The 20,847-nt window shown below is 47.5% G+C and overlaps 1 long non-coding RNA gene across 1 annotated transcript in view; it reads left to right on the top strand.

The window, feature by feature from the left end:
* LOC105879128 (uncharacterized) overlaps positions 1-20,847 on the top strand; it is a 258,755-nt gene that overhangs the window by 225,518 nt on the left and 12,390 nt on the right. The window contains exon 5 of the long non-coding RNA XR_012915799.1: positions 17,665-17,753. This is a non-coding gene — a long non-coding RNA (uncharacterized LOC105879128). The remainder of the gene's footprint in view (positions 1-17,664; positions 17,754-20,847) is intronic.

The raw sequence follows: 20,847 nt of genomic DNA, 5'->3' as shown, positions 1-20,847 counted from the left end.
AGTTTCCCTAAAGGGAGGATTTTTTTTTTTTTTTTAGGGGCACATTGTTCAACAGAATATATTACCTAGATGAGATTGTTCATCTAGCAGGCCAGAAATGTTTTTAATTGTATGCTGTGTACTGTTAGCATTCAGCAAATTGTTAGTAGCAATATTTCCAACAGTGATCAGGAGCCAAGCATGTTCGCTGTCCTATTGCTGTCTGGAACATGGATTTGCCATGATGGATAAAAGCAGACACTTTTAAAGGGACTCCATGCTTGAGTCTGCTTGTTTATTTCCATGTGCCACCCACAGGAAGACTTCTACTCTCTTGCTATTTTTCTACTGAATTTATCTAATGGCTCTCGGAGCTTCAGTGCCAATATCTTCGTCTTTCCTTTCAACCAAGGCTTTCGTAACTTCTCAAATTTGTTCTCCTAGAGAAGACAGGAAGGCATTGGGAGTTGGTGATTCTGTCTGCTCAGCGTGTCTCCCTTCGTCAGAAAAGAATCTCCCTGGCTTTGGGAAATATTCTTTCCCTGGCTTTCATCCTTTGCTTTTGCCATAGGCTGCTCCAGGATTCTTCCCACTAACCATCCCCTTTTATTTCTTTGCTTAAGGTATTCAAAGTTGAGGTTGGGTTTTCTGTTACTTCCTGACTGATTCAGGTTCAAACTGCGTTAAGAATAACCTCGCACAGAGTAGACGCCTAATGTATATTAAAGGGCAACTGCCTTTATTTATTTATTTTTAAATAAAGGATGTTTAGAAAGCGGAAGAGAGAATTCCAAATCGGATGACTGTCTCAATTTTATTGTTATCATTAGCACTAACAGAGATACTATTTCAGGTCTACTGACATTGCAGGTCTTATAATATATATACAAAGTTATTAAAGGTATAGACCAATCAATGCTGTCCAATAGGAATACAACTTGAGCCACATATATGATTTTAAGTTTTCTGGTCACCACATTTTCAAAAGTAAAAAGAAACAATTGAGATGAATTTCAATATTCCGTTTTATTTAACCCAGCATGCCAAAACATTTTGTCATATAGTCAACATAAAAATCGTTAATGGGAGATTTAAAAGATATTTTTGTATTAAGCTTTCAAATTCTGGTTTGTACTATAACTTAGTTTGGACTGGCCACGATTCAATCGCTCAAAGGCCACATGTGGCTAGCGGCTACCATATTGGACAGTGCAGCCGTATTTCCTGATTGTAATCCTGCTTCCACTGATAACCAGTTCTATGACCTTGGGAGACATACCTATTGGTGCCTCAGTCTTCTCGTCTGTAAAATGGGGATAATAATCATCATTCCTTCATTATAGGCAGGATAGAAGAATACAGAGATGAGTGGATGGGATGAAGTTGCCACCCGCCCTGAACTATGTTCTAGGGAAGAGCAAGAGAAGCAAGAGCTGGCTTACTGGTGTATATATATATAGAGAGAGAGACACAATGGTGTCAGATAGTGCTGAGAAGACCATATAACGGGCTGTTGGGGTAGCAAGCAACCATGCAGGAAATTGGGGAGAAGGGGGCTGCTGGGATAAGCTTATCAGGGAGGCCCTCTTGGCGGAGGCAATCAGTTAGTTACCTGCAAGCCCAACAGCCACATCGCAACCCAGGCTAGGAGGCCAGCACCTATGGTCCGGGAACCCAGTGATTGTCTTCCAGAAAGGAAACACAGACATCAAGAGCGTCACGGCGAAGACTCCTGGATTGTCAGCCCTATGCCAGCAGCCAGTCGTAGCCTGAGTCCCAGGGTGGCGAAGTGCTGGCGACAGCCGCTTAGTGTCGTGCGTCCTTCTCCCTGGCAGCCCCTGCATCCGTTCCTCCCGCCTGGAGAGAGAATTAAACAGGGAAAACACACTTTATCGACGGAAGGAGGGGCAGGCTTTGATGGCATTTAAAAAAAAAAAAAAATTAAATCAGAGCAGGGTCATTTCGGGCAGGTCTGATTTTTAGAAAAGGCTGGCGCGGGTGCCATGGGCAAACCCAATACGTCTTCCCTGTGAGCGTGGGGACAGGGGACCGTCCTGAGCTTGTGAGGTCCTGCGGAGACAGACTCCCGGGGCAGTGAGCACCTTGCCGTCCTGGCTCAGGGCCGGGCCGGCCACTTGCTGCCTTGTTTTGATCCCTTCTGCCTGTTTCTCTCTCAAAGCAAATTGCCTCCCCAGGCTGTTTACGACGAGTCTCAGGCAGCTGGCCTGGCAGGCTCCAGAGTGGTTTGGGGTTTGCCATGCAGGCGAGAAAACCCCAGAAGGTTCGCAGCTTTACGGTAGCAGCTAGGGAGTCAGAAAAGGGGGTCGTGCCAAGCCCTCGCTCAACCCCTTTTCTACGTCAGTTCCCTCCATCCTCCTCAAAACAACCCCACGAGAAACGTGTCACTACTCCCGTTTTGCAGTAGAGGAAACCGTGGCTCAGAAAGGTTAGGTCATTGCCCCAAAGCCACACAGCAATGAAGTGGAAAGCTCCAGATCCTTTAACCCTTCGCACTCGGATGGCGAGTGTGACTGGACACGGTCAGGTAGAATAAAGGAATCAAGGAAAAAGCAAGCGAGTGCAAAGGGTTAATACCTCCCTCGCTCTGGGCTGCATGGGAACAGGTAAGCTTAGAGAGAGGGGAAATAGCTGGGGTGTCACGTGGCAGCCCGTGTAGTCTTGCAGAGGTAAGAGACTCAAACACCTTGAACTTGATTCTGTACCTATGACGACTCTGACTTCACATTCTGTGTAGGCGACCGCGTGTAGATTTTCCACCTTGTTCCCAAGTCGGCTCCAAAGACGTACGATAATGCGTGGAAAAGACGCACGTCCATGACGCACGTAGGAAGCATGTCGCCAAGAACAGAATCCAGAGAAAGGGAACGAAGAATTTGGATCCCCGCTGCAAGGCCAGACGCTAAATTCATTAACAGATGCTTTTAGGAGAGGAGTTTTTAGAAGCAACAGGACCATAAGATCGGGGCAAGAATTTGAACAAGAAATAGAAAGCAGAAACAGATCGCATTATTCATCCCCAAAAGGTCAAACTTCCGCCTGCAGCAGTCACCGTGGTTTAAATTTGGTAGCATCTCCTAGTATCTACACGCACGCCCGTGAAGACTTGACTTTCTGCCCCCTCCTGCCCCAGCTTCCCTGCAAATCCCAGGAACTGCCTCCTCGCCAGGTTCAAGCCCTTCTCTTTCTTGACTATCCTTGGTTATCCTTGATCTCCCCACCACATCTGACAATGCTGGTCACTCCCTCTTCTCAACACTGTGTCCTCTGTTGCCTTCTGTTAACATCATATAATAATGTCTTACTGTGTTTCCCCGAAAATAAGACAGGGTCTTATATTTATTTTTCCTCAAGAAGACACCCTAGTAGGGCTTATTTTCAGGGGACGTGTTATTTTTGTTAAGTGCGGTACAACCATCTACATTGATTCAAATAGAGTGAAGTCGTCTTCTTCTGGAACATCATCCTCACTCTCCAAACCCCGAATCCCATCCCGAATGTTGTGCGACTCTATTTCCTTTAGAGCCACTGGCCCCGATCTCTCCTGTCGAGCACTAGAGCTCTCACGGGGCAGATGAGAAGGGCTGCTCGTGTTCTTTCCCGCTCCGCGATGACATGCATGGGTTGTGCAGACGCGCTGCATAGCCACGCCCATCACTAGGGCTTATTTTCATAGCCACGCCCATCACTAGGGCTTATTTTCATAGCCACGCCCATCACTAGGGCTTATTTTCGTAGCCACGCCCAACACTAGGGCTTATTTTCATAGTCCTGCCCTTCCAGTGGGCCCCCAATGTCCTTAGCGTGTCCTTAGCGTGGCATCAAAGGCCCTGCCTGTGGGACCCAGGTTTACCCTCTCCAATCTCTTCTCTCCACACCTCCCCTCTCCTGTCGTATTCCAGCAATGCTTACTTTTAGCTCTTCCGGCACGCCTCGTTCTCGTCCCTCTCCAGCCTCCTTTGCTCCCAGCCTCTGCACCTCAAGCAAAGGGGGGAGGCCCTTCTCTGATCTAGAACCTCCACCAGGGCAGAGGTTGTGCCTATTGGTTTGTCACGCTGTCCTTAGCAGCGAGCGTGATGCCTGCTGGCAGGCAGAACCGTGGGTGACAGAGCCACCCAACGGGCACCTATGGGTGCCCAAGTCCCATAGGCACAGGGTCCACAGGAAAGAGGAAGAGAAAGCAGAAAGCGCTGACACTCTACGCCAGGGCATTGTGCTTTCACGGGTCGCAAAATGCAAGGAGAAGCGTTTTATATCAAGCGCTTTCTTTCCTGTTGGGAGCATGTGTTTTCCAATGAATGGGTGGCTTAAGGGACCCAAGCGCAAAGAACACTCCTCGGTCTTGCAACGAGCATTAGCCAGTGTTTCTTTAATGCCTAATGGTGCATCGAGCACGGGGCTAGGTGTTTTACGTGTAGTAGTCTCTCATTTAATGCTTGCAACAACTCGGTGGGTGCGTATCATTGCTCCCATTTCCCAGATGAGGAAAATGAGGCTCAGAGAGGCACAGCTACTTGTCTGCAGTCACACATGTAATACGCAAATTGAATTGGGGGGGGGGAATAATGATAACGGCTGCTACTGTTTGTTAAGCCTTTAATATTTAAAAGCCAACAATCCTTTTACCAACACTTGACTGGGCTCCTCTTCCTTAATCCTCCTAGAAGCCCACTATTATCATTATCCTTGAATTACAGATGAAGAAACTGAGGTTTGGGGAGTTTGAGAATATTGCCTCTAATTACACAGCTAGCAACAGGCAGCCCTGGGATTTATTTTTTTTTTCAGTAAATATTTTATTACAGTCATTTTTTAACAAAGAATTTAATTTTTAAGTATGAAATATTAATATTTCAGGGAGTATGTTAAAACAATAAGCTGACAACAGTGGCCAAAGTTAGCCTTTTCCCCCCCCCCACTAAGAGAAAAAGCTAATATAGATATTTAGGAGGCTTGAAATCATCACTGTTTTAAGCAATAATATGAAATTTTCTTTCAGTGATTTTTTAGGTCTATTTGATAGAGAAGTCAAGATTGATTTGAAGCTAGCCAGTAATGCGCTACTCGTGTTTTGTTCAAGAAAATGAAAACACGTCAACATACAAGAATATGGAAATGTTTTTATTTCCTCTTGTTTTGAAATCAGTTGTTGGCCGGGCGCGGTGGCTCACGCCTGTCATTGTAGCACTCTGGGAGGCCGAGGCGGAAGGATCGCTCAAGGTCAGGAGTTCGAAACCAGCCTGAGCAAGAGCGAGACCCTGTCTCTACTATAAATAGAAAGAAATTAATTGGCCAACTAATACATATATAGAAAAAATGAGCCAGGTGTGGTGTCGTGTGCCTGTAGTCCCAGCTACTTGGGAGGCTGAGGCAGGAGGATCACTTGAGCCCAGGAGTTGGAGGTTGCTGTGAGCTAGGTTGACGCCACAGCACTGTAGCCTGGACAACAGAGTGAGAAAGAAAGAAAGAAAGAGAAGGAAGGAAGGAAGGAAGGAAGGAAGGAAGGAAAGAAAGAAAGAAAGAAAGAAAGAAAGAAAGAAAGAAAGAAAGAAAGAAAGAAAGAAAGAAAGAAAGAAAGAAAGAGGAAAGGAAAGGGGAAGGAAGGAAGGAAGGAAGGAAGAAGGAAGGAAGGAAGGAAGGAAGGAAGGAAGGAAGGAAGGAAGGAAGGAAGGAAGGAAGGAAGGAAGGAAGGAGAAGGGAAGGGAAGGGAAGGGAAGGAAGGGAGGGAGGGAGGGAGGGAGGGAGGGAGGAAGGGAAAGAGAAAGAAAGGAGAGAGAAAGAAGAAAGAAAGAAAGAAAGAAAGAAAGAAAGAAAGAAAGAAAGAAAGAAAGAAAGAAAGAAAGAAAGAAAGAAAGAAAGAAAGAAAGAAAGAAAGAAAGGGAAATCAGTTGTTGAAATGTGACTCAGGACGTGACTTCTCCAGTCTGGCTTCTCCCTTGCGTTGTGAAGGTGACATGGCAGACTGTAACTTCTGACCATGCCGTGGCTTTCTGGGGAGGTGTACCCGCTGCACACACACCTTATGGCTCCCCCCTGTCCCGGCTGGATAGCGGGGTGTCACCCGCCCTCACCCGGCGCTGGGGCTCGAACCAGGCCCGTCCAGTGCCCAAGCCCGTGCTCTCATCCTCACGCCAACCGCCTCTCTCACGGCTCTTTCCCTCCCCTCCCCCGGGCCACTGCGCCGACCACAAAGCACAGAGGAGACGTGTCCCTCCAACGCCAAGATGTTGGGGTACTTGTGCAAGGAGAGGCCACAGACGCTCTGGACTCCGGAAATAACTGCAGTGGGCTCCCCGTGTCCTTGCGGGGTGGCTGAGCGGGAAGGCCTCCCAAGGCCAGGGGTTCTGGAAGCAGCCCAGGAATCTTAGAATGAGCTGGAAGCTCTCGCGGGAGGCACATTCCCGGGAGCCATCAACAGACCAGTGGACACAAGCCACCCCCTCTGGGGCTTAGAATCTGTCCTAACGAGCTCCTGAGGACTCGGATGGCCAGCCGGATGGCAGCCACCCACGGCTCCCCACGCCCCTGCCCCCAGGCAGAGGCCCGCCCCGCGAGGCCAAGCCAGCCACCTCGCCCGTTATCAACTCCGGAAGAGGACGCTGGGTTGACGGCTGGCGGTATCCAGGGCGAGCAAGCTTGGCCTGAGAAGTAGCAAGAGCATTGTCCGTTTCTTTGAAGAGGTTTGTCATTTTGCCCACCCCGACTGCTGTCTTATGCTACTGCCCATTGCGTGTCATCTAACTGAAACTCGTATTCATTTCTGGGCTCCCCTAAAAACGTCCTTTTTAGGCCCTAAGGTAAGGGTGATGATGACGTCTGTAGCCATCGATGGGGTGCCGACTCTATATTTTATATATATTATCTCCAATCTCTCTTTTTCCCCCATTTTAATAGGTACTTTTTCTTTTCTTTTTTTATTTTAGCATATTGTGAGGGTACAAATGTTAAGGTTATGTATATCGCCCTTGCCCCCCCCTCCCCTCTTGAGTCAGAGCTTCAAGCGTGTCCATCCCCCAAACGTTGCACATCTTACTCATTATGTGTGTCTACACCCATCCCCTCCTCCCCCTCCCACCCGCCCGACACCCGATAAATGTTACTCCTATGTGTCCACTGAGGTGTTGATCTGTCAATACCAATCTACTGGTGAGTCCACGTGGTGCCTGCTTTTCCATTCTTGAGAAACTTCACTTAGTAGAATGGGTTCCAGCTCTAGCCAGGAAAATACAACAGGTGCTAGATCACCGTTGTTTCTTAGAGCTAAGTAGTACCCCATGGTATACGTATACCACATTTTATTAACCCATTCTTGGATTGATGGGCACTTGGGCTGTTTCCACAGCTTTGTGATTGTGAACTGTGCTGCTATAAACATTCGAGTGCAGGTGTCTTTTTTGTAGAGTGTCATTGGATCATTTGGGTAGATGCCCAGCAATGGGATTGCTGGATCAAATGGTAGATTCACTTGTATCGCTTTGAGGTATCTCCATATTGCTTTCCACAGAGGTTGCACTAGTTTGCAGTCCCACCAGCAGTGTAGGAGTGTTCCTCTCTCTCCGCATCCACGCCAGCCTTTGTTGTCTGGGGACTTTTTGATAAAGGCCATTCTCACTGGAGATAAGTGAAACCTCATTGTGGTTTTGATTTGCATTTTCCTGATGATTAGAGATGTTGAGCATTTTTCCATATGTTTGTTGGCCATTCTCCTGTCTTCTTTTGGAAGGTTTCTGTTCATGTTCTTCCAATCTCGGCAACTCTACGAGGTACATTTTTAGTCTCTCCAGTTTGCTCATAAGGGAAACCAAGGCTCGGAGATGCCCATTAATTTACCCAAACGCGTCCACCCAGCAAGTGGCAGGACCAAGGCCCGAGTCCAGGCCATATTAACTTCAGAGCCCAAGTCCCTTCCATTCCCTACTGGCAGTGTCATCTTGGGCGAGGGACTCACGCCTCTGCCTTATTTATTTCTTCTTTCTTATTTTCTTTCCTGTGCAACAAAGGAAACAAAAGTACCTAAAACTCAGGGAGTGGTTGTTGGTGGGATTAAACGAAATAATTCACGTGCGATAATCATCGTGCAATTAGCACGGTAATATCAGATAGTAGGTTTTGGGTTTGTTTTGTTTTTTTTTTAATACCAGGGTTTCCCAAATGTGTCTTGGAAAATACTTGACCCCTCTTAAATGAAAAGGTTGCAAATAATTTCAGCGTGTGTGCAAGGTGTGCCTATCTGTCAAGTGATTCTCAATGCTTATTAGCATATTAAAGACTCGGAGAATTTCCACCGCAAAGAATCCGGTTTAGTTTACCCTAAGCTAGAAGATATAGTTTTTCTTTCTTTTTTTTTTTTTTTTGGTAGAAAAAAAAAAAAGTCACTTCATATTTTGGTCCTACCAAGAAGGAAAGGGGCTTTTTCCACCCGATTTGGAATGGAATTAACTTTGGTAATCTCCCCCTCTGCTCGTGCTTGCAAAAGGCAGTCCTGGAAGGACATACCATTAAGTACTTGCTTTGATACTGGCTGTTAACCCCGTGGCCCAGCTTGACACTGTCTCTTAGCAACGGCCTGTCCTTTTCCCCTCTTCATTCTTGTGGCTCTAAGCACACTTCCTCTCCTCCGGTTTCCCCCGGCCTCTCCAGCCCTATCCAGGCCCCCTAAGCCTCCCGAACCCGAGAGAAGCCTGTGCACATATTTATGTTAATAGAGCCCAGGGAGGAACAGGCTGTTCTGGGGGACTGGCTGCAACTGTCACATAAATCAGTCAGGAAAAAAAAAAAAAAAAAAAAAAACGAAGTTACTATTTTCACAAAGACACTGCCAGAGTGGAGCAGCAGGTCTTGGCAGCTCCTGGTTCCCCAGTCCCCGCCCCCTACGCTGAGCCTCCCACAATGTCCCTGGTTCTCAGCCCTTCTGCAATGTCCCCAGGGAGGAGGGGAGGACTGCATAGAGCAGAGGTCCTCAAACTTTTTAAACAGGGGGCCAGTCCACCGTCCCCCAGGCCGTTGGAGAGTGCGGCCGCACATTCCACACATGCGCACTGCGGGCCCGGGACCAGTCGGCTGCAAAGCAGGACAGGCAGCGGCGACAAAAACACCCGGCGGGCCGGATACATGTCCTCGGCGGGCCGCATGTGGCCCACGGGGCCGTAGTTTGAGGACGCCACGCATAGACTGCAGAGGATCTCCAAGCCAGAGGGGACCTTTGACATCATCTAGCGCACAATCGCACGCAAACAGCTAGCAAATGCCTGGTAAATGCTAGTAAAGCATTTACTTGAATATGCGAATAAGCATTGAGAATCGCTGACAGATAGGCACACCTTGCACACACGCTGAAATTATTTGCAACCTTTTCATTTAAGAGGGGTCAAGTATTTTCCAAGACACATTTGGGAAACCCTGGGTCCTGGGAGATTCTGGAGCAGTTGTTTGGAAGTGGGGGGACACGGGGACATTTCTTAGAGCTCTCCAGGTGACTTTGATGGGCCATGGAAGCTGGGACGTGTTGATGCATTCATATCCTCACGGTGAGACTGAGGACCAGAGAGTCTGAGACGTCCCTTGGGTCACACAGGGAATCAGTGGCACAGCAGGGCCTTAACTCCCAGTCCGGTTTTCTTCCATGGTGTCACGCCGTCCCGTGTTCTGGGGCAGAGCAGCAGAAACACCCAGACAGTGGCGTTAGAGTCTTGCGTCCAGACCCCTTGGGGAGCTCCTTTAAATAGGCACGCACGTCCCTCGTTCCACCTGGACCCACTGAATCAGAATCTCTTGGCGGAGCCCCAGCACGCAGATTTTGCAAGAGCCCTTGGTGACCCTTCTCAGGTTCACCCCAGTCTAAGAACACCAGCTAGAGGGAAAGAACAGCAGATTTGGAGTTACAAAAATTTGGCGTCCAACTCTGGGGCCCGTCAAATATTAACCATGGTGTTTTTGAACAAGTTATAGGGCCTCTCCGGCCTTCAGATTCTCCATCTGCAGAATGGGGCCACACAGCTAACCCCCCACTTATTTTGTGACTCAAGAGTCATTTCTCCCTGGACGTCCTGGTCGAGCGTTCAGATGAGACCAGGCTCCCACCCTCTCGGGATATAATCTCAGAGAACACCTGCTCTTCTGCTCGGCGACACCGATCACAATTCATTGATCAAGTAGTACGAGGCTCATGCATGGCTTTTGAAGTCATAAATACCAATTTTGAATAAACAGATGCGCAGTGGATTACTCACTGTCTCCACCGCTCGGATTCAAGTTCAATGGGATAGGAAGTTGCCTGCCCTGTCCCCTGCAGTAGCCACAGCACCTGGAGTGACGCTGGCACTCGATAAACACTGGTCCAACACACAGATGGCTGAGGAAATGACTACCGTGCTTCCTCGAAAACAAGACAGGGTCTTATATTTATTTTTCCTCAAGAAGACACCCTAGGGCTTATTTTCAGGGAATGTGTTATTTCTTTTTAAGTGCGGTAGAACCCTCTACATTGATTCAAATAGAGTGAAGTCGTCTTCTTCTGGAACATCATCCTCACTCTCCAAACCCTGAATTCCATCCTGAATGTCTTGCGACTCTATTTCCTTTAGAACCACTGGCCCCGATCTCTCCTGTGGAGCCATAGAGCTGTCACGGGGCAGATGAGAAGGGCTGCTGGTGTTCTTTCCCGCTCCGAGACGACATGCATGGGTTGTGCAGATGCACTGCGTAGCCACGCCCACCACTAGGGCTGATTTTCATAGCCACGCCCACCACTAGGGCTGATTTTCATAGCCACGCCCATCACTAGGGCTTATTTTCATAGCCACGCCCACCACTAGGGCTTATTTTCATAGCCACGCCCATCACTAGGGCTTATTTTCATAGCCACGCCCATCACTAGGGCTTATTTTCATAGCCACGCCCATCACTAGGGCTTATTTTCATAGCCACGCCCGGCACTAGGGCTTATTTTCGGGGTAGGGCTCCTATTGCACACATGCTTAGACATCCTGCTAGGGCTTAATTTATGGGTAGGTCTTATTTACGGGGAAACACGGTAATACATGTAAAGCACCAGTCACAGCGTAAACACGTAACAGGTGTTAGCTGTCATGATTATCTTTAGAGAGGCCAGGTGTCTTGCCCAAAGATACACAAAGCAGAGGTGACACTTGAACTTAGTCTGCAGGCCTCCTTTTTAATCGATTAACTTTTTCCTGCCTTAAAGTTTTCATACTGGGGGGAGGGTGGAAGGGGAGGCAGGCGGGCTGTGTCTGCTTGCTGGAGCGAGATGTGTCTTACACACCCCAGCCTCTACTGGTACACACACACACACACACACACACATATACGCACACACAGTTGCAGATTGTGATGGCTGTTGGCATGGAGATCTTTGGTCTCCTTCTGAGAAAATGTGGGGTCATCAACTCCTTGAGGCCAGTGACTGGTTTCGGCTCCCACGACAGGACGGACCCCTCGGAGCTCTGCCGTTTGCTGGTGACAGGTTTGTGGGCAGTGACACTGTCTGGATCCCAGCGCCAGTCAAGCCGTGGGGCCAGACACCTGTGCCAACGTCTGGGTTTCCCCGTTGGCCACCACGCTGTCTGGAGGGGCACAGAGAGGAGGTGGAAGCCACATTATTGGCTGCTTGAGCACACCTTGGGGAAGTGAGTTCAGAATTACGCTGGAGGTGGGTGTTTCTCGAAATGAATCCCGATGACCCCTTGTCTGTTGGTCTACACGAGCGTGGAAATCAAGAAATAGTAACGTTTTCTTTTTCTTTTTTTTGACACAGTCTTACTCTGTTGCCTGGCCTAGAGTGCCGTGGCGTCAGCCTTGCTCACAGCAACCTCAAACTCCTGGGCTCAAGCAATCCTCCTGCCTCAGCCTCCTGAATAGCTGGGACTACAGGCATGCACCACCATGCCCGGCTTAATTTTTTTTTCTATATATTTTTAGTTGGCCAATTAATTTCTTTGTATTATTAGTAGAGACTGGGTCTCGCTCTTGCTCAGGCTGGTCTCAAACTCCTGACCTTGAGCAATCCACCCACCTCAGCCTCCCAGAGTGCTAGGATTACAGGCGTGAGCCACCGCGCCCAGCCCTAAAGTTTTCATTTTAATAGTTTTCCTTTAGTTAGCAGTGATTATGCCCCAGATGCTATTCCCAGTGCTTTACAGACATTATCTCATTTAGCTCTCTGGACTCTGGAGGGGCTGATCTCATCATCCTAGGAGGCTGAGAGTAATTTTGCCAAATGTTACAAACACCAGAACAAGGTGAGACCAGCATAGGAACAGGGTCTAGCTGATATAAGTAATCTCAGAGCCTTCCTTAGTTCATGAAACAAATATTTACTGAGCACCTCCTATGGGGCATGTTTGTTTTCTAGTGACAAGGAATGTATTTCCAGACAAAGGTCCATGTCTTTGGGGGACTAAGGTTCTGTCAGGAGGAGACAGGCCAAATCTAAACTCTAAGTAAACCACCGTGTTTCCACGAAAAGAAGACCTCCCCATAAAATCAGCCCCAGCAGGATTTCTAAGCATTTGTGCAATAGAAGCCCCACCCCGAAAATAAGCCCTAGTGATGGGCGTGGCTATGAAAATAAGCCCTAGTGATGGGCGTGGCTATGAAAATAAGCCCTAGTGATGGGCGTGGCTATGAAAATAAGCCCTAGAGCTGGGCGTGGCTATGAAAATAAGCCCTGGTGATGGGCGGGGCTATGAAAATAAGCCCTAGTGATGGGCGTGGCTACGCAGCGCATCTGCACAACCCATGCATGTCGTCGCGGAGCGGGAAAGAACACCAGCAGCCCTTCTCATCTGCCCCGTGACAGCTCTAGTGCTCCACAGGAGAGATCGGGGCCAGTGGTTCTAAAGGAAACAGAGTCGCAAGAAATTCAGGATGGGATTCGGGGTTTGGAGAGTGATGATGATGTTCCAGAAGAAGATGACTTCACTCTATTTGAATCAATGTAGATGGTTGTACTGTACTTAATAAAAATAACACATCCCCTGAAAATAAGTCCTAGGGTGTCTTCTTGAGGAAAAACAAATATAAGACCCTGTCTTATTTTCTGGGAAACACGATATGCGATCCATTAGAAAGTGACAGGGCCGTGGGGAAAGAAACAGGACAGTGCACAAAAGATGGGGAGTGCGTGGGAGGGGTGTGGGTGAGGGTCTCTGCTGTAGGTTTGTGATTTAAACAGCATGATCTGAACAGGCCTCAGTGATAAAGACATCTTTGTGGAAAGAAGGAAATACCTATAAGAGGTCTTGACACTATGCTACACTCTGTTCACACTGCCTCCCTAACATGAATGGACGGATGAAGGAGTGAATAAACCTCCTACTGATTAAGCACCTACTATGCACAAGTACCTACTGTGCTTCCCCCAAAATAACACAAGGTCTTATATTTATTTTTCCTCAAGAAGACACCCTAGGGCTTATTTTCAGGGGATGTGTGTGTGTGTGTGTGTTTTAAGTACGGTACAACCATCTTCATTTATTCAAATAGAGTGAAGTCATCTTCTTCTGGAACATCATCATCACTCTCCAATCCCCAAATTCCATCCTGAATGTCTTGCGACTCTATTTCCTTTAGAACCACTGGCCCCGATCTCTCATGTCAAGCACTAGAGCTCTCATGGGGCAGATGAGAAGGGCTGCTCGTGTTCTTTCCCGCTCCACGATGACATGCATGGGTTGTGCAGATGCACTGCGCAGCCACGCCCATAACTAGGGCTTATTTTCGGGGTGGGGCTTTTATTGTGCACATGCTTAGACATCCTGCTAGGGCTTACTTTATGGGTAGGTCTTATTGTTGGGGAAACTCGGTACTATGCTAAGCAATGCATCCACAATTTCTCACTGGACCCTCACACAGCCCTAGAAGAAAATCATCTTCGTTTCTCAGATGAAGAAATTGAGACTGGGCAACGATGGAAAAAAGACTGTCCAAGATCATTCTGCTAATAAGTGATGGGCTGGGATTTGAACTCAGCTCCCCTAACACCACAGCCCCTACTATTTTGACTACGACAACACGTCCCTTCTTTCTTGGGCTGCCAGAGAGGATGAGGAAGGCGAGGGTTGTGGAGTGGGGACGCACAGCATGAGCCAGCCCCGACTGGAGGAAGTCACCCTGTCTCACACTCTGCGATGAGGATGCTGAGTCTGGACAGTCACACATGGTCGACCTGCCACCTGCTCAGTCCTCCCGTGTCACATCCTTCTTGCGCATCCTTTTTATTATTTTTTTTTTTTGACATTTTTTTCTTTAACAGTGAGAGCAGACAGATGAAGAGAAGCAGTTCCTAATAGCTCATCCCATTAACAATGTCAGAAAAACGCACGATTTCTGGAAGCTCCTCTCCCCACCCCCTACCCTCAACAGGGCTGGCCTTTCGCCAAGAATCGTGGGCACCCCAGGCACTGGAGGCCAGAGGCAGAGCATTTTCCCAGGGTGCTTTGAAGACTTGCCCATGAACTTGATGGAGTCTGATTCTTGACTTGGCCAATGTTGGATTTCATCGTTGGTCTCCCTGCCCGGGTCTGGCGCCATTCCCTCATGCTGCAATTCCTTCTTCCCGTTGGGACATTAGGAGCCAAGTGATCTGAGGGGACTTGACTTGCTGGGCTCTACCCAGCCTGCACTCGCATTCTGCCTCGCCCCAGCCTCAAGAGAAGGGCGATGAACCCACGTCTAATGACATCCACTTGGAAGCCTGTGAGTGAAAGACATGGGTCACTTGAGTGAACTTGGTCACACGATAGCAAAACTACCATGACACTTAGGCATGAATATGAAATGTCTGTTTCGTGAGTGCTTGGACAAGTTAGGAGCACCACAGAAATACCCTTGGAGGTCATGAAGAAGAGATGGAGGAAGAGAGGAGGATGGTAGAATTAATTCTCTTCTTTCTGGGAAGCCCAGTGTTTCACAGCCTCAGTCTACCCTTCGACCCCAAGCCATCCCCAAAGCACTGATTCTCTTCCTTTGCACCCACTGTTCACACATAGAGCAGATATTTAGATACAACAGTGACAATGCTGTTGATTAATACTATTTGCGAAAGCGCTTTGTGTTTTGAAAGTACAGAGGCATGGGCGTTTGCTTTAATTTTCATTCAAGCGTCAAAACAACTCAGTTAATGAGATGTGGTGATTGAGATCCCTATTTTGCAAATGAGGAAACCGAGGCAAGAGAAGTTCACTGACTTGGCCAAGGTCAGCGCTGGTGAGTGACGACACTATGATTCACGCTCAGGTGTCCCGAGTCAAAGTCCCATGTTTTCTCCCTGGCAAGGAAAGGCTGTGTGGTACTAGATTCATTAGTAAGGACGGTATGATCACACTCCTCTTCTTTGTCTCTCTGCGTTTATTCAGGATGTCTGCTGTTCTCTCTCCTCCCTCTTCTGCCTCTTCCCGTCTTTCTCTCTGTCTCATCTTGGATTTCACTCCAAGGCGAGACGTGCAGAGAAGCCTCATTATAAGACGATCTCACCTGCAAGGTGACCCTGCGGCAGGGACCCCAAGAGGGACCCTGGGATGAGACCCGAGCAGATCACTCTGGAGCCCTGAGCTGGCTGCATGCCCCGTGCCCCGCAGCAGGGAAAACCCTCATTAGGAGCAGCGTGTATGGTAGCATTCCCCAAGAGTGTAGACTCGAGCAGAGGGAGAGAGTCAAGGCCAAACCCCAGACCTTCAGGGCTCTTCCTGGTGAGTCCTTTACATCCATCACTCTTTGATGCATTTGTCTGTGCTAAGTCTGTCTTCCCATTAGACCAAAAGACACAGGGCAGGAACCGTGTCTCTCTTGCTAACCCTTGTGCCCTGGGTCTATAGCCTGGTTTCAGGCATTAGGTAAGCCCTCAAAATATATGGAGAAGACTGCATGGATGAACAAACGAAGTGCTGATGGAACAACAATCTTTAACACGCCATCTTTCTCAGAAACACTTGGGTTTTGAAAGAAGATTCTAATCGGTGACGCATCTTAATTAACCTCCTTGGGATTTTCATGTCAAAGGAGTTCCACACGGACAGCCTATTCCATGGGGTGAGTGGTCATGACAGCATTTCCCCCTGAGAATCTCAAAAGGACCCAGCAGAAGCCTTGGCCTTGAATCTGTCCTAGCACCCAAATCCAAGGGTGGTTGGACTTCAAGCAGCAGGAACTTTGGGGGAAGCCAAGAGAAAAAGGAGCTAGAGTTTGATTTTATCCCTACCCTGATTTCCTTCCTGTGAGCCGCTGGTTGAACTTGAAGCAGATGCAGAGAGGCTCTGAGTCAGGGTCCAGAAGGTGGGGTTCTTGTGGGGCAATAAAAATGCGAACCGACTTCTGGCCCTGCTGGGTCTGTCTGTTATGAGAATCAAGTCTACCTTTCCATTTTATTCTAACCGAAGGAACTTTCTGGCAAGGTGTCAGGTTTCGAGCAGAAATATCAGCCAAGGGCTCACAAAGCCAAGGTCTGAGAGAACTTGAGTCAATTTATACTCTGGGTAAAAATTCGTGTGTCATTTTGTGGCCCGGCGGGTCCGTTTGTTAAATATTCCTCATTTGCATGTCCTAGACTAAAATCCTGCAAGAAGCTGAGCATAAAATCAACATCCAACGCCAACGTGGCTTCTTTTACCCAAAGAGGGAAGGAATCCATAGATGAGCTATGAAGGGCATGCTAGAGTGATCTTTTTTTTTTTTTCCCAAGTTACAAGAGAATAAAGGACTTGAACTTGTTTTCAGCTCCAATTCAAACCTTGATCAAGGATCCGATCAAAATTAACCCTACTAATAACAATCTTTACCGAATGTTTAATATGTACCAGGCTTTGTGCTGTGTACCGTTCACTTACCGATCAACTAATCCTCTCAACGGTTCTACGAAGTGAATTTTATTATTTACTCTATTCCAAAGAAAACAAAACGAAGGAACAGAAGGTCCCAAACTTCATGCAGAACCCCTTATTTGTTGGCTGGGTAATGAATGAATCCAGCATGCAGGAATATAGTCCCGATGCTTGCTGCAGGTTTAGTTGGAGTTTCATGCTCCACGCAGAACTTTCCAGAACTCAGACTCCAGCATAGTGGCAAAGATAGTTAAGCCACACAGTGTAACTTGGTTTTTCTTTTCTTCTAGTGGCTCGACAAAGAGAAAGGACTAGGATAAATAATTGTATCCCCGGGGTTTGGAAGAAATGTTTAAGTCACTCCAATACACTCTTAGCATTTGAAATATTGATACATCTAAGGACTCTTGAGGATTCCTACTTCCTTGAAGATCAGGATGAAGAGCAACATGCCCTGATAGGGGGTTGGCAGGCCTCACCTGCTCCTATGCGTTCAGTCTTTGTAACAACTTGGATCAAACTCAAATCTTATCAACAAGTATATGAAGAGATGCCAAAAAAAAAAACAAAAAAAAAACAGTAGCACAAAAGGGAATGAAAATTAAATGACATGTTCCGCATAGTTTGGCAACATTCTCTGAGTTTGGTAATATTGATCACAGCAAAGATGAGGGCAAGCAGGTACTGTCATGAACTGCCACTGTTGAAAGTGGGGATTGGAATGATCGCTTTGGAAGTATTAAAAACGTACACCACCCGTGAGCCAGAAATGCTAGTTCTTGGTATCTACCACGAGGAAACACATTCATGACAATATTTTTTTTTGCAGCAGCACTTAAAAAATTGCACCCAAAAATTGGAGATAGCAGAAATGTATTATGATACATCCATACCATGGAACATTATACAGCTCATAAAAAGGTAAATCTCTATGTACTGGCTATAAAAAAAATGCTTAAGGCGTACTGTTAATTTCAAAGGCTCACACGGCCTGGCATCATCCAATTGTATAATCATGCACACATGGATGTATTAAAAAAAAAAAAGGAGTGGAAAGGTACACACAGAGATTAGACTACTTCTGAGTAAGTGCTATCCGTCATTCATTCATTCAATGAACACTGTTTAGCACCTTCTCTGCTAGGCACTGACGCTGCTTTGTGATGAAGAAAACAAACAAAAATCTTTGGGACCGAGACACCAACATTCTAGCATTATCGTTATCATTGGGCATGTGCATGGAACAAGAATGTGTTTCTGTATTACTCGTGCAATTAAAAATAAGTAAAAATAAGGCCAGGTGTGGTGGCTCACGCCTGTCATCCTAGCACTCTGGGAGGCCGAGGCGGGAGGATCGCTCAAGGTCAGGAGTTCGAGACCAGCCTGAGCAAGAGCAAGACTCTGTCTCTACTAAAAATAGAAAGAAATTAATTGGCCAACTAAATATATATAGAAAAAACTAGGCGGGCATGGTGGCGCATGCCTGTAGTCCCAGCTACTCGGGGGGAGGCTGAGGCATAAGGATCGCTTGAGTCCAAGAGTTTGAGGTTGCTGTGAGCGAGGCTGACGCCACGGCACTCTAGCCTGGGCGACAGAGTGAAACTCTGTCTCAAAGCAAAAAAATTTTTAAAAAATAAGTAAAAATAATAGCTAATGAAAACCCACTCACATTTTTAGATCAACGAAATGTGAAGTGACTATTTATCTCGGATTTCAAGAGGACTTGCAAATATTCCCAACCACACATGTTGTGTTGGTGACTGCTGGGTGGCTATTGTGATTTCCGATGGCCCCTTTGGATGGTTGGTACAGACGGGGGTTCAGTGACAGTCTCATGTAGCTCAGAGACATGCACGCCATTGCATCCATTCCTTGTGTTAACATTTTTTGGGAGCATCATTAGAGACGAAATTTGGGTAAGCCCAATCCATGTCATTCCACGGACAAGAGTGACCTTAGCAGCCCTGTTCATAATAGCCTCGAACTGAAAAACTACCTAAATACCCTCCAACACCGGAAAAGATAATGAGCTCAACTCACATGAAAGAATACCATGCAGCCATGAAAATCAATGCACTGAAACCCTACGTTGCATGAGTCTGCATAAACACAGTGTTCAGGGAAGGAAGCCCGGCTCAAGGGTAACATACTCCATAATTCCTTTTTGATTGAGCCTAATAATAGACGGCAATAACACATGACGCTGGACAGTGGGGCAGTGCTTGTCCTTGGGTGGGAGTGGCAGCCTGGGTGTATTCCCGAGGCTTTTGGGGGGTGCTAGAGTTGTTCGGCTTCTCCATCTGGGTTCTGATTGCACAGAAGTGCTTAGTTCATGAAAACTTGTTGAGCTCTGCCGTTACGTACGACTTGTGACCTTTTTTGTAGCCGTCGTCTGCTTCCATCAGAAGTTGACCAAAACCAAAACAAAACAGACACAAAGAGCCCTGGAACCCGGTTTCTACGTTTTGAAACTCATGCTTGGCAAGTCACTTGCCTTCCCTGGGCTTCAGCTTTGCCACCTAGAAAATGGGGGAGGGATTTTCTGGTTGATTTGTAAGGGCCCTTCTAGCTTTATGGCTCTGCGTAATACCTCTTCCATTCCAACAATCCATCTCTGAAACAATGGGGGGAAAAAAATAGAGAATGAGCCTTGGGTCATTGGCTGTTAGAATTTGTGCCAGGCTTCCAAAGTCACATGTGTCCTAGTTTCTGGGCATTTGTTATAAATTAGAGACGCAACCAGCGGACAAAGGATATTCCGTCTTCCAGGAAAATGCACGTAGCTCATGCTTTTCCAAAGTCCTTGTGGGAGTATGCTCCCTGCTGCTTCTGCCAAGCGTCCTCCTGTGGTGCCAACGCAAAACCCAAAACTGAGGCCACAGTCAGCAATTTGGAGGCAGAGCTGCCTCCCCAGTAGCAAGGGGACAGCCACCGGGAGCAAGACTGACAACTGCTGTTTGAACAGGCGCTTCCTCTGTCTCAGTCTGCAGACAATCCTAGCACACGAGGAGGTGACGTCCGGCCCAGCGTGTGTTAGCCTCTATAGAGGAACCAGGAAGGGGGTTTCTGTAGTGTAGACCATGATGTCATCGTCACACCCGAGGCTGGCCTTCAGCCGGGGAAACTTTGCCGAGTTATACCCAAGCCTCATGGATGTTTGCAAAGCGAGGACCCCCCGGGAATGTAATTCCAGCCCCCGAATTGTGTTAACTCTACTTAAGCCCAAAGAAAGCAGACTCTCGGGGGAGTGAGGCAGCCTCCAGTGGGTTAATTCACTGTAGGGAGGGGTCATCCTGGTTACTTTGAGAGCTGGGCTTTATGAGAAGGGCTGGTTCTCCCAGGAAGGCCCCAAATCAGCAGCTGAAAATTGCCAAGCACAGAATCCGATAGGGATCTTAGTCACCTAGATCCGAGGTCCCCAAGCCCCAGACTGTGGAAAAGTTGTCTCCCGTGAAACCGGTCCCAGGTGCCAAAAAGGTTGGGGGCCAACAATCTAGATCGGTTCTTCTTATTTATTTATTTATTTTTTATTTTTGAGACAGTCTCGCTGTTGCCCAGGCTAGAGTGAGTGCCGTGGCGTCAGCCTCGCTCACAGCAACCTCCGACTCCTGGGCTCAAGCGATCCTCCTGCCTCAGCCTCCCAAGTAGCTGGGACTACAGGCATGCACCACCATGCCCGGCTAATTTTTTCTATATACTTTTTTTTTTCTTCTTCAGACATCACTTTCAAGAACTCTATATACTTTTAGTTGGCCAATTAATTTCTTTCTATTTTTAGTAGAGATGGGGGTCTTGCTCTTGTTCAGGCTGGTCTCGAACTCCTGACCTTGAGCAATCCTCCCGCCTCGGCCTCCCAGAGGGCTAGGATTACAGGCGTGAGTAGATGGATTCTTCTTGAATGATTGGAGGTGGCGGGCCAATCTTGTTTCATTTTGATTATTTATTTCTAACCTTTCATGGGCCTATATGTTTTTTAAAAATCCAACAAAAACGATCACAAATGGAAAAGGGAGAC

This window comes from Microcebus murinus, chromosome 30 (assembly GCF_040939455.1).
Source record: "Microcebus murinus isolate Inina chromosome 30, M.murinus_Inina_mat1.0, whole genome shotgun sequence".
Lineage (NCBI taxonomy): Eukaryota > Metazoa > Chordata > Mammalia > Primates > Cheirogaleidae > Microcebus > Microcebus murinus.
The sequence above is the reverse complement of the archived record's forward strand: the minus strand, read 5'-3'. Positions and strand labels throughout refer to the sequence as shown.